The 15,077-nt window shown below is 37.1% G+C and overlaps 1 protein-coding gene across 3 annotated transcripts in view; it reads right to left on the reverse strand.

Annotated features, from left to right (window-relative positions):
- Positions 1-15,077, reverse strand: part of LOC117431725 (ankyrin repeat and fibronectin type-III domain-containing protein 1-like) — a 256,983-nt gene that overhangs the window by 235,341 nt on the left and 6,565 nt on the right. Inside the window, exon 1 of one of the 3 annotated variants that reach the window (XM_034053015.3) lies at positions 3,384-3,488. The exons of the other annotated variants lie outside the window; for them this stretch is intronic. The gene's annotated coding sequence lies outside the window, so the exon portion shown is untranslated. Of the gene's footprint in view, positions 1-3,383; positions 3,489-15,077 lie in introns of those variants that run through there. 3 annotated transcript variants of the gene reach the window in all.

Genomic DNA, 15,077 nt, shown 5'->3' on the forward strand with positions numbered 1-15,077 from the left:
CTTTACCTAAGGTAAGAAAGAGAAGACAAGTGCTGATTGGGGTCTGTGATACCTGCTGTAATCAGTCAGTAATAGCACGGTGACAAGGGATTCAAATCCATTGGAAAACCCATCAACTATTTGAATATTTCCAAACCACTAAAAACACATGCAAATCAAGGACTATATCATTTACGCAATATTAAAAAAAAAATGACGCCACTGCTGTCAGTAAATTACTCTGTTTACCTTGTTAGTTGGCAAATTGTTAACTACTCCGCATTAAAGCCTGGCTCCAAAGCAGGGTGGAAGTACAGCCCTGCAAGTGGTCAGAAGTATTAAGGGCATGATACGTAAGGTATCAACGGTCAAAATGGAATTTCATGGAATTTTCAATACAAATAAGAGTTCCTTCGCAGTCACTTACAAAATAACTGTTTTTATCACAATACAGTAAAAACTCAAAGAGTTACAAACACCTTGGGAATGGAGGCTGCTCGTAAGTCTGAAATGCCCATAACTCTGAAAATGACTTTTCAATGGTCTTAATAAATGTGTACACCTGCTATCTACAGCCTTAATGTTCCTACTAAAGTTGCCAATACTTGCTTTGAAATCTGCCTCACCTTTGTCTGGATACATTTGTTTGTACAGTAATTTTGCCCACTTCGTGACCAGTATTCACTTATAGGAGTGCCTACCTGGTTGAATTGTAGAGTATCGGGTGACTGCATGCCTCCAGCTGAAAGTGGAGTGTTCGGTTGACCAGCCAGTTTGTAAGTTTGGTGTTCTGAACTCTGAGGTTCTACTGTATACTAAAGCTTAGTCTATTTAAAGCATTATTACAGCTATGTCATTTCCTGTCATTGTTGATATATATTGAGAAACAAAAAGAGACACTGTGTCATTCTTTTGATATAACAACCAATAATACAATAAATAGAACATTATCTTACAGGAGTTGCTGGACTATTGTCAACTCCTGAAGCTTATACAGATATAAACGTTTACTAAAATATATAAAATGAATATAATACATTCCTACTGTACTGCAGAATCTCGTTGTCCAAGCAGTCTTCCATTTCCCCCACACAGACTTAAAAATATTATCTATTTAGAAATTAACAGGAAGTTGTGTTGCATGAAAGGGAACACATAGGTTCATTTTAAATGCCTAGACACAATGCCCAGAAAAAGTACCTAAGTTCCATTTTAAAACAAAATAGTTACAAACATTTGTATCCTAGCAACACGCAGACGTTGGCTACCTATCGTACAAACACCAATATAAGCACACACTACAGAATAAATGTTTTAATGCAAACTGGCAATGGGAGACTTCAAACTATGTGCCAATTCAATGCATTGACTCACAAACACATAGTCGAACCTCTGGAAATTTAACGGATGGATGATCAATAATTAATGCATAGATTAATTGTTGCATCTCTAAAAGAAACACATCACGGCTTCCCCCCCCAAGATCTTCTGCCTAGTTTTCCTATTTTTTTTCAAACATCACAGGTAAGGCTGTGTTTTTCTTACGGTTATCATGGATTTTACAATGTACGTGAAATGTACCCGGTTGGGAGTGTGTTCAACCCCAAAAAAAAAAGGTAGTGTTAAACCTGTGTTTATTTTGTTTTGTGTTACAGCTTAGCTGTCCTGTTTTATAGTCAGGTTCCTGTGTTGTGTTTAGTTAGTGCTCATTAGAGCTAGGTGTTTATTTCGTTTTTGTTATTAAAAAATAGTGCAACTGCGTTTAAAAAATAAATTTCTGTGTGCTGGGGCAATGAACGACTGAGTGCTGGCCTGTTTATATATATATATATATATATATATATATATTAGTTATACACACACACACACACAGTATGTTACACTTGTTTCGGTCAATCACTGACAAAAATAACCATTTTGCGATTAATTACAAATTATCAGATAACGAAATTAAAGGTTATTTCAGTCTTTGATCAAATTGAGAAATGGAAAATATCAAACAAGCAAAGAACGAAACACAAAAGAAGAGTTTCTTCAGTCTTTGAGTAAAGCGATTTAATCAAACGTGCAAATGCACAGTTCCCAAACAGATTTTTAAAGATGCGGCTCAATCTGCGAATAGCAATTCATTGTGGGGTGGTAAAAATAGGCACCAAGGGAAATACAAACTTTCTAATACAATAAAACATAAAATCAGTAAATTATATTTACAAGATACAATACACATCATTGATTGATATTTATGCAGGAAGTTAACCAATTGAGACCATGGCCTTAATAGAAGATGACAACTTTTGTAAATTAACATTTTCAAAATGAACCATACTGGGCTACTGAGCTTCATTTTAAAACACTGTTTTGATTGTTTAGATAACAGTCAGGTAAAATTAAAGTAGTTCAATCACATTAGATACATATAAAGAAATCATAATGAGAGCTCATTAAAAAAAATATAATAATAATTCAGATTTAGATACCTACAAATCACTGTATTAGTTTTTGCAAGGCTTGCTACTGTGGTATTTAGAATTGCACTGTACGTCCTTAAGCACACAGAAGCACTTCTTTGTTTGACAAAAATGAAGCCTTGCACAGCTGCTGCTGCTGTACAAAGAGAAAATGGGTTTTCTGTGGGTACTTCATCCAAATTAGGAATGAACTATCGGACAACTGAAATTCATTCCGACTGTAAAGGCGCTCCAGAGATCCTCCAGCCGACGGAAGACTGAAGAAGCTCTCTCTTCTTTTGTGTTTCGTTCTTTGCTTGTTTGATATTTTCCATTTCGCAATGTGATCATCATAATTTGCTCAAAGACCAAAATAACCTTTCATTTAGTTCTTTGATTTGTAAATGCTCAAATTGTGAAATTATTAGTCGGTTATTTTTATTTTTGTCGGTGATTGACCGAGTCCTGACTATGAATGCAACATATACACAATTTGAAAAAGCAGCAAAAGAAAAGGGTAATGTAGGTACATAAAAATATGAATAACTGATAAAAAAAAAACAATATTCACACACACTCTTTGAGCTAAAATTTTATATATATATATATATAGTTGCAGTGTTCTTTAATTTATAAAAGACTGTGTCTTGTTTGTTTCACTTGTATATCAAATATATTTCTCTCTTACTTCATCTTTATGAATTATGTCTCCTTTGCTTCTCCTTTTTTTCCCCAGTAATGGTATTAGGGAAAACATTTTAGACTGATTAAATCAGAAGAGAATGAGATTCTCGAGCATTTCTCAGAGAAGGGACAGAAACATAGATGAGCAGTACATTTTTCATTAGTTTATTTAGCAGACTATTTTTCATCTGGAAAGGCAGTTTATTTTCCACGCTAACACTTCTGCACGCACACAGACAGTACCCTCCCAAAACTACTGTAGGTAAAACTCACCACTATATCCGAGCTGCAGTCCGACACTCATTCCTACATAAATTCCACGGCAGGTATCTCCTCACAAAACCACACTAGCTATTTGTGTTGGGCTGGGAAAATCACAGCTCGCACTCTAATAAGTAAGCATGTCAACGTGCTAAGGTCACACAACCAGGGGAAGCTCATTTGCCAGTTAAATTTACAGCTGGCAAGCTATTCCAAGGGCTTCCTGCCAGTTGCCAAGGGTGACTTGAAAGTGTCCGCTTGGATGCTGGCGTTAAAATGTCCAAGCCAGGGGGTTGGTGGTGTTAGGTGGATAACAGTTAACTAATGCCCATGTCTTTCTCCTCTGGAGGCCTAGGTTCAAATGCAGCTAGTCACACGTGAAAAGAATTGGAAGGATTCAATCTAGCCGCCAGTGGAGGCGAGGTAAAAAGCACCACACAATACAGCACTGTCAATCTCTGCTTGACAGAGGCCCAAGACTGAATGGGCTTGGTTTGAATGAACGACTGCTGTCCTGTTCTACCTTATTTTTATTCTGCCGAGGTCACATATATTATAGAACATTCTGGAAGTAGAGGAGTCTGATCAGGCCAGAAATGCTCGTCTGGTTCCTAGTACTGTAGCTGACTCAGAAATTGATCAACACATATTGGACCACTTTGTGCTTTAATTAGGCATCTTAAACAACTTCTAAAAAGTACATTTTACTATCTGTGGCTTTATGTTCCTTTTCTCTTACTATTTTAAATGAATTGCATGTGTGGCATATTCAAATCATCAATTAAATCATACAATCACTAATTTGCCTATTTTGACAATTTTCATTTACAGTGGTTTGATTTCATATGCACATCAAATCAAAATTTTCAGATAAACATGCACACTACTATATAAAAATTAGAGAAATGGATATCAAACTGGCCCAGACACATCTTTATTCTGCAGTTACAGTTGATTTGTTTATTTATTACCTGGCCGCTCTCCTTCTGTTAAATTGGCAGCATGAAGAAACTACCACCCTAAATTAGGTAACAGGACGATGTAACAGGGTAGTGCTCAGGCACCAGATGTTATTGGCAGGAAAGAGAGACTCAGAGGTCAAGAAGCTGCAGTTTAAGCATGTATGTGCATGTTTAATTCACAAACACACAGGAACAAACAAACTGGGCACATGGGCCAAAATAAAAGGTTTACACTAAACAATACAATCAATGCCTGTAGGCTGGGCATTTGCTTTCACTCCACACTGCACACACGCACCGTTATCAACTCACCTAAACTCCCTTACTCTCAAACAAAAGGATTTTGCTCCCCTTTATACAAATGGCCACTCCCCGATTAGCACTCAATTACCTAATTGGGGAATGGCCACACCTGGGATTGCTGGCAGGGACAGAATTAACCCCATCCCTGCCAACCTTACATTCCCACACACACTATTTACACAGGCAGGGCTTTTACCTTGCTAGAGAGAGAGAGACAAACCAGGAAAGAGAGGACAGAAAACCAAGGATTGGCAATTTATTGTTTTTTGTGTAGATGGTAAATGCTATTGACATAAAATGAAAACAGTAATTTTAGTAGAGAATTACTTCTGTTAAATAAAAAAAAAACAGTAGTGATTTATTATTATTATTGTCTTAAAACAGAGTTTTGTTTTTCAATTGTTAATTGAACAAGTACTTTAGATATAAAATTATAAAAAATGTTCACATTTGAATAGAAGTTGTGCCTTGCTGTTTAACTATAATGCACAGCAGCGTTTTTAGTTATTGCATATTCTGATAGAAATCCTAACGTTTGTTCTTGATTTTGAAAAAAAAAGTGTCGATGCATCGATTACTGTGAATAAATGTGTATGTGATAAACGATTAAGAAATTAGTTTCAGATTTAACCATGTTGTCCAATTACCATTTATGAATTCCTTCATTAACATTCTTCATCAACAATATTTTAGTAAACATATTTGAGATCGCTCCATTCTCCAAGGGAGTTTCTACCGATGTAGTGAATCGAACCCTAATTCTAACTAGGGCTGATGGAGTCCCAATTCAAAGCTGTGATCCTGCTTGCTGCTTATGTTAATGAAAGGGAATGATTGAAATTGAAGTCCTTTGATTATTTTACAGGACATTGGGACCTTCTGTAAAATGTAAAAAAACTCAGGCGTCCTGTGACTTTTTAGTCCAGTGCGAATCGACCATGTCAGTGTTATCTTACAATTGATCCAGCATTTCCAGGGCATTCGCCTCAAAGCAATACCAGCCTTCGCAATAAACCATAACATAATATTAAAATTGGTATGACCTGTCCTGAGATTCTACAGTTCAGTAAAACACAACGATTGCGCATAACCAAATTGGGGACAGGCGAAAATACAAAACGTAATCGGCAACTGTTAAAAAATGACTGCTTTTAATGGTGCATTTGAAGATACGTATGGAAAAACATATTGGGTAAATCAAGCACAGTCCCCATTTAAACAAGGCAAGAGTAGCTCCAATGGTCCACTGTTGAAACACAACATACAAGCCCATTTATTTTGACCTGTATCCAAAATTTGCACAGCCTTGACCTGACGTGGTGCTGGACCAGTCTGGAATTTCAGTTTTTTTAACTACTATATTCTTCTTTGTTTAGAATAACTTTGTATAGTACATTATTTTCTGTTTCAATCATCCTGTCCTGGTGACCATTTTAAAGTCCATAGATCTCTCTAACTCGTCTCCTCTCCAAGTACAGATGGTACATCAAAGTGTAACCAGTAACCCCTCCCTGGCATGCCCCCAGTGCATTGTAAAAATACCACCATTGTTTCTATGTAATATTTATTACAAAGTGTTGCAGCTGTACTTGGAGAGAAAACATGTTTGAGAGGTCTACAGAGGACACAGAGGTGCTTTAGACTTTATAAAGTCAGCATGTGATGAGGGAAACAATGACATGCCCAGGCAATACATACAAGAAGAAGAATACATGAGTTAAGTTAACTGTGACAAACCAAGACCAAGTTATCTACAATATCAGCCTGGAGTTGGTATGGCAAAGACTCCTGATGCTGTCCTGGTGGATTACGGCCCATATCTCCAGGAGCGCGACTTGGAAGGCATAAGGTAGGGAGAGGTTGCCACAACGAATGTGACACTCAGGTTCATTGCACAGATGTGCAATTGGACCGGGATCAGTGTGGAAACTCACTGTGTGGTGGACTTGATCAGTAGCAATGCTCAGGTACACACAGGATGTTTTTTCAACCTTGGGAAATCAAAAGGACTCACCCTAGTTTGTATATTCAAATGGTAGTTCTCCAGTGCGTGTACAGTATTCACAGCGTTATAAATGATCTTCGCAAACATCAGCTGCTAGTTCACATGGTCAGTCACGCTTCCTTCAGAGCTCAGAAGAATGTTTTAAAGAAATCAAAGCAAGACTGTTGTTGTTTTGATTAAAATCACTGTTACACACACAGCAGGAGTATTGATACAGATCTTTGGTGAACCACCAAAATAATTTCAAGGAGAAAACTTAGTCTAGAGTAGCCATAGTGGACCAAACATGTGTGGCACTGAAAGAGTTTTAAAACTATTGAAAAAATAGTTATTGTCCCTGTCACAAAGACGGCCGGAGTGGGTGGCGTCAGACGGGAAACAGGAAATAAACAGAGAGAGAGGGGTGGTTTGGTGAAGCTGAGCGAATGCTTTCGCTCAGCATTTAATTAAACAGAACAGAAAATAAAAAGTTTTAAACACAAAACAGGACACGGCACTTGCACCAAAATAAATAGACAAACAAAACGTACTAAACACTTAACAAACGGTGCACGGAGAGACAAACAAACACGGTGAGTACAACACTTAAAGATTTCACTTTACTTTCCTTTACTACTTTCCTCCTTCTCCTCACCCGTTCTCCACTCTCGAACACCCAACCCCGAGTGAAAGAACTGTGCATCTATATATACTGTTGTGCTGGGATTCAATTACTAATTAATTATTCACTTGAATCCCAGCACGTGAATGAATTACGTGCAACCCCGTGCTCACATATTACATTTAACCAGCACGTGAAGTGATTTGTGCCCTCCTCGTGCCTAAATATAAATCTACATTTTTAAATACACGTGAAACACAGACCCGTTTATATCCCGTGTACCAATCTCTATACACCAACATTAACACACGCAACATACAACACTTAACACACAAATGCACACAGGGGCGGGGCACATTGCCACAGTCCCTTACACAGTAACTGGTTCAAAATTGCCTGTCTTCTTGACCTCTACCAACAGTTTTTTTTTCATTCAAGCAGGTGTTTTCTTAAATAAATGCACTAAATGTAACATAGGCTACATTAAAGCATCAACTCCATGTCCTGCTTTACCAAGATCCCCAAAATTTAATTTTTTACCATTCTGAGTTTGAGTATACTTTCCCAATAAAATGGCACATAATGCATTTTAGTGTAAAGACCTTGATAAATACTCCAGCAATCGTTTAGCAATCTGACTTTAATGTTTCTAAAGAGTTACATTTAAATGCACCCTTTGTCAGCGGCTGCAGCGAGTTTAACATTAACATACCTCATGAATCTTTGAAGACTGAGGTACATTCTTACGTGGTTAAACTTCAATCTCTTACCTTTATTTTGATATCAAGAATGTCCTTGTCCGACTTGGGAAAACAGGAAAAATCCATCTTCAAAGCGCACATGGTCATTCCGCTTTCCGAAGGTGGTGAAAATGAGGTCTTTCATATCCACAATAGCACAGTACCAACGCAGGCTTGTGATGGCAGACAAAACCAATATTGCTGAACAGCAAGGGGAGAGCGACGTAGGAAAAGGTATAAATATAACACAATCATAATTATTTTTTTTCCCCCCAAATTGCAAATTGCAGTCCAATTTCAGAATGATAAAAGCTTCAAACTGCGTGTTTACGGTTGTACTGTATGTAACTTTCAATTACTGTTTGCGATAGAAGACTGAGACAGAGGCTAAGGGAATTTTTAGACATGTTAGTTTTTCTCCGCTGCAAAATGGCTTTTATTGAAATGACAGTATTACTGACAATTCTTTGTTGTGAACTAGTTATTTGTTTCATTATTTATATTAACTTATTTGTAGAGTTACCATGCGCAATATAAATATTTAACCATGTTTGTGTGTAAACTCCCTCTTTGCCACTGACGAGGGGTCAAACAGCTTTTAATGTCAATACAGATACAAATGTGTTAGTAAAGAAAAGTCTTAGTCATCAGTGTTATTAATATTTGATATGCCCTCCTCTGGATTGATCACAGCTTCTAGAAGACTTGTCGCAGCTTGCACAAGCTTTTAACTGGGGGGTATCTTTGTACACTCTTCTTAACAGATATGTTTCAACTGCTCAAAACTTGCCTCCTTTTTTCAACTTGTCCTCTTTTCAGCTGCAACCTCTTCATCTCAACCCAGCAATGCTCGATTGGATTCAGAACTGGAAATATGGACCAAAAACACAGATTTTTCCACCCTAATGTTACATTACATCAAAGTCAACACTTACTGCCTGCTACTCAGTGAATATCTTTTGCAATGAATTGAGGGGTCAATACTTAAGGCAGGGCTCTCCAAAACTTTTTCATATTGAGGGTCCAGGGCTCTCCGCTAAAAAAAACTGAAGGTCCCAGAGGAAATTTTGGGGGTCCTAGTGAAAATGTTGGCAATAAAGTACAAAGTCTTGATATTATGGAACACAAACCTTTTTTTCTTCCTTTTATTATCAATAAAGATCAAAGGACAACCAACCATTCTACTCAGCCAAACACCCCCTTCTGCTCTTGATATAAAAGGACACCAAATACTCCATAAGTTATTTAAATAAATGTTTTGGTCTCACTTGCCTCACTAGTTCCCCAAACTAGCTAACTTACTTATTTAATATTGCAAACTATGCGTGCTCTGCTCACCGTGCCAGAACTCTGAGCTCTTGGAAAGTGAAGTCTTGCTTTTGTTACATTTCTTAAAACTGCATCAACATAATTAATATCAAACTTAGCTCGAGGGGAGCTGATTTTTTTAAACATATTTAATACGATCAGCTAGTAGTAGGGAGATTTAAAACTACCACATTTCTTTATTTTACTCTATAGCTACGGTCATTTAAAATAAATAAATAAATAAATACCTGTACACAACGTCAGAACTACCATTAATTCTTCCAAGAATTGACAAGCAACCAGTAGACCCTTAAACTTAGCAGCATTAGTATTTATCTTGCTCTTAATTGTATTATTACTTGTACTGTGATTCTTGAAATGTATTTTTGTTTACGACTGTAAGTCGCCCTGGATAAGGGTGTCTGCTAAGAAATAAATAAATAATAAATAGACAGCAAAAAAATCAATTCAACTTCTAGTCACTTCTTACTGTCAGCAGCCGCTAACATCTTTTAAACACAACTGTTTATGCTTTGGAAGCAGTCATCAAGAAAGGGCCGCTCAATCCATGCATTCTCAGGTGCTTGTTTTTCACGTCCCGACAAACCCTGAGTGCGTAAAGGACACAGGTACCCTGTGCCCAACAGCCTTGTTAAGGGCAGCACTGTGTACAGTAAAATATATACTTATCTGAACTACTGGGGTCCGTGGGGTGTTCGGATAATCGAATTACAGCTGTGATGACCTTCCAAAATCAAGAAACCTCTTAAAACGATACAATAATTTACCTTTAAATATATACAGTACAGTACTACAGCACACTGTCTGTAAGATTAAGATCTGAAAAGTGCATTCTCTATGGCAACAGAGCAAAAAAAGTTTGTATAATCCAGGTTTTACTGCAACACACAACTGCATTTACTTTTTATAGACTGTATTTCAGTGTCTAAGTGGGCTGTACAGACTTCACAATTCCAGACTACAACGTTCCAATAGCTTGCTGTCCAAGTTCAAGACACCGCTTGCCTAGAAGTTCAATCATTTTAAGTTCACAACAGATTAATACATTATTTGATGATCTCCACCTCCAAAAACAAGCCGTTTATTACTATTTCCCCAGGTCTGTTTAAATTTAATTATTGCATTCCAGAGTGGGGACAGAGTAATTCAGACATGTGTCAACAGGTAACTAAGCAACCAGAGAGAGAGAGAGAGAGAGGGAGGGAGAGAACAAAATCTAAAAAGGTACACCTGCCTGTTCTCTTAAGTCAAAGACGATACTGTACAGCTGGGAAATTTAGCAAATAAATAAATAAGACTATATTGTATATGCAAGATGTTTTTGGTCAGATTGTAATTTGCCGCAGTATCTGGTAGATATATAACTGTTTTTTTTTTCCCACCAAGCAGTGATTAGTAACCAATAAATGGTGATGAAATACCAAAAATATGAAATATATAAACACTGAAAGAACACCAGTCTACTCTTGTGTTCCCTTCTCTTGTTCACGATGCAGTTTACTGTATTTTATTGAGTTACAGAACACACTGTGATTCCCATCTGTACAGTTATTCAATTCAAGAAGCTTACAGGATGCCTCAGCGCTTCAAAATAAAACATATCCATAAGCTCCAATTAACACATACCTTCAAACATAGATTGAAATGAGCAATACCCTAAATGTTATCCTTTTTCTCCTAATATAGAAGGACTGGGCAGGGAAGTAGAAAGGATTTCTTCAATGGCGAATGGCAAGTAAAACAAAGCAAACTGTACTGAATCCTGTTTTCTCTTGACCTATAGTTCTAAAAAAAAAAAAAAAAAAGGAAGTACAGTGATACCTCTTTCCCTTCCTAAGATGTTCCTGTTGGTTTCTCAGCCTTTTCCTGCTTCCACTGCGGAGCTGTCATTGAGCCAGCTGTGAAACTTGCTCCAATATGCCGTGTCCCTTCAGCAGGAAATTACTAACCTGCACAAAGGGGTACAGCCCCACAGTGTTTTTAAACAATTTAATTTTAATCCGAGCATTGAAAACCGTCCTGCGATAAAAATTGTACTTTCGCTGCGACACTACCTTTCACACCAGAGGTGACAGGAGCACACGATGTGATAGGCGACTCTCCTCTGATTGTATCATCAGCTGGAAAAAAATCACACGTATGACAGTCCTGTTATACAGCTAATAGAAATGTAGAATACATAATAGCTTTTCAGAATACTTATTTCAGTAAAGGTAAACGAAACACACACCAGCTGTATCCAGTTCCCTGGAAATGGACTGCCAGATGTTCTCTCATTGGCATGTCTTTTTAATTTTTGTGTCCTTCATTGGACAGAGCTGGGTATTTTGATACTGCAAGAATGATCTTTTCTTCCATCATTGTTTACTGAAGGCGCGCAAGGGAAGCTGTTCCTCATGGGTCAGTTACCTAGCTGCCGCGCGACAAAATCACAAAAATTAGACAACAATCCTATTTTTTTCAGATCGCTTCAGTGTCGCCCGTCGCATCACAGGCAGTGTGAACGGCTCGTATCAAAAATACATGCTTTATTTAATTTTTGTTGCATGACACATTCGCTTGTCGCATCGCGTCCGGTGTGAAGAGGTCTTTAGGTATACAGTATATCACAGACTAGATATTCATTGAGTTTCAAAATGGACAGATAGTCCAGCCTGAGTATATTAAAAATACACAGTAGTCCCTGATATTGATATGATACAGGAAAGGGACCAGGAAAGAAATTGGTCGTGTCAGTAATTCTTATTATCAGGAGTCTAAGCCAAATGCATACTGTCAGTACAATCAAATTGCAATTACAGTACAATGAAAAGTGTTATAAATGTACTGTGAATTTTATTGAAAATAAGGTTGTAATTTTTTTTTAAATATACATTGCAAATGAACTGCACTTGAAACCTGCATGTTCCATTCTGATCACAGGCATTTTTAAACCACAAAAGCAAGGCGTCCTCATCATCAGTGGATTGAGCAAATCAGAAACGCAGACTATTTGCCTCTACAGTTGTGGTGCATTATCCACCTCTTTCAACACCTCTACTTTTGTCTGTAAGGATAACACGCTGCTTCATGGAAATGGCATTGACGCATGAGCACTATGGCAACTCGAACACTGTGTCTATCGAAGTGCATCATAGGATCAGCAGTCCCAAAGCAGCACTAAAACAGAGTACACAGGTGCCAATACGAATGCAAGTTCATACATGTTCCAATATCCTTTACAAAGAGCGGTTCGAACTAGGGCAAGTGGGCAACTCATTTAATTCAATTTTTCTTTCCTGAGGCAGCTCCAAAATTATTTGCACAAACAGGAAACCTGTGTTACGTGAATTTGTATTTAAGTAGTGTCCATTATTGCTTATAGAAGACCCTGAGAATAAACGTTTATTATGACATTGAAATCACTCAGGTGAAACAATGTCTTGTAATTGGCCCAAACATCAATCATTTTCAACAAAACTCTTAGGAAGTATTGTAAGGTCCCTTAGGTCAGAGAATAACGTGTTTTTATACATCTCTCTCTCTCTCTCTCTCTCTCTCATATATACACATATAATGTGTGATCGTATTTCTGTAAAATGACACTTATTTGTTTTAATAATGTTGACCAATAATAATAATAATAATAATAATCACACTAGCTCTTTAAGAAACCGGTATATTCCCCACTCTTTCTTTTTTTTTTTTTAGTGTGTGGTGTACCCATGCTCTTTTGTTTTTTATTTATTTTATTTCGTCTCCACAAAAGGAGCAAAAGGAGTCTTTTCTTTTCCTGACTAGCTACATCATTTTTTTGTACTCGTGCTGTTTTTGTGTCGTTCGCTTCGCTTTAGGTGTGCATACTTTATTTTGTGAAAACCCAAGATTTCATTGCTGAACGATAATGTTTTTCAGATTTATCTGCCAAGTAAATGTTGAATCGCAAAGTTTAAAAAAAAAATATATATATGTGTCTATTTTTTCACAGATTTATTTGATAGACGTGTTAGCTAAATGTTGACTTGCCAAGTGTAAACAAAATATTTAAATTCACCGATTTATTTGTTAGAAACCCAAGTTTAACATGTCAGCTAAATGTTTACTCGCAAAGTGTAAAAAAAAAAAAAAAAAAAAAAGATTTCTAGACTGATTTCAAATGTTGAATTTGTGATACACGTATGTATTTAACTAAATCTGGAGTTTTTTGTGGTGAAGAAAAAAATATGCAATTTACACAAAATCAGGAAAAAAAACACCTGTTAAAATATAAAGTTAAGGTCTAACGTTTTAATATGGGGGAGGGCAGTGCGACAAAATGTATGCTAAAAAAGGGGGGCAGCATTTAAAAACTTTGCGCAACACTGGCCTAGCAGAATAAGATTGTAGTGGTGCACTGGGATTCAAATGAGCACTGGTACATTTTACAAATGCACTGATTTACAAATATGTACTAGACTTGGAGAATTTTTGTACACATGTAACAGGGTATTTTTAGAAACATTTGTTGTTCACCAAAATGTTGTACTTTTAAAACGTATCCACATCAAGACAGCACATAGAAATAGTTTGGAAGCTGTGACAAGCGCTTGGAAACAGTGAGAGGCGACACTGATTGGCTGATAAACTAGCTTTTGTGTTTCTTTGACCAAGGCCACAATGTGAAAGTGCTACCAAAAAAAAAGGAAATAGGATTTTTCACAAAAATGTTAAGTCATCCCAAGTAATCGGATAGTATCTAATATAGTTTGCCGCCCCCTTCCTTTTTGAGCATTCATGTTACTACACCATGTACATATAACAGAAGCTATGACAGTGAGTTATCAGAAATACTGGACTTGCATTTTGCATTTGTGTCCTATCTTTTGCCATTATATTCAGTTCTAATTTAGATTTGTTTCCAGAGCTCACTGATGGCCTTAGGAATCTCTCCATGGCTGAACTAAAGCTCGCACTGAAACCCCGCCATACTTCTCACTATACAAATAGCGTGTATGCGCTCTAGTGACATGTATAGTGATAGTAGGGTGCAAATGTTTGAGTTTTCATTTTTCTGCAAAAAATTGAAAATTCCGAGAGAGAACAAATTCCGTGATTTTTTCCATGATCACGGAATCCTGGAGGGACTATATGGTACAGCAGTATTGATAGTTGTTCTCAACACCTTCAGGCGCCTGTTCTGAGTACTGTATTTGTAATGTCCATGCACCAAAACATATCAGAAAGCATTTTGGGATACTGGAGGATACACAAAAAAAATGTAGTTGGGTATTACAGCATCCACACTTCTGACAAACCGCACTACCTGATGCGATCTAATTAGACCCTGAGGTGGTCTCGAGTCCAGTTCTCCAGTACGATATTAAAACGCTGTGTAGTGTAGATGCTAAACGTATTTAGCACTTTTAAGCCAGTTTAAAGGTAACTAATACAATTTACAGGCATAGTGTGGACAGGGCCTTAGTGATTTTTTTTATAGGAAAACAGTCAAATACAGCCAAAAAATCCATGGGAGCATCCCACTGAAAAACGCTTGGTCCTTAAAGGGTTAAACCTGTATGTAACATCTAATGTCAGAAAATTCCTTTCATTTGATCAAGCTCTGCTTAGCAACACAGCATAATTTGGAACGGTGCGATTCGCCCGGTCATTCCGTCACTGGATTTGAGTGAATGCAAGATAGATTACAAAATGAGATCTCCAGTAAGAAAAATATTCACCAAATACAGTATGTAAAAGTTATTCAGTAATGGAAATATCAGTGCTTGTTGTATAAAATATGATCCTGGG

The sequence above is a fragment of the Acipenser ruthenus genome, chromosome 22 (genome assembly GCF_902713425.1).
Source record: "Acipenser ruthenus chromosome 22, fAciRut3.2 maternal haplotype, whole genome shotgun sequence".
NCBI classification, from domain to species: Eukaryota; Metazoa; Chordata; class Actinopteri; order Acipenseriformes; family Acipenseridae; genus Acipenser; species Acipenser ruthenus.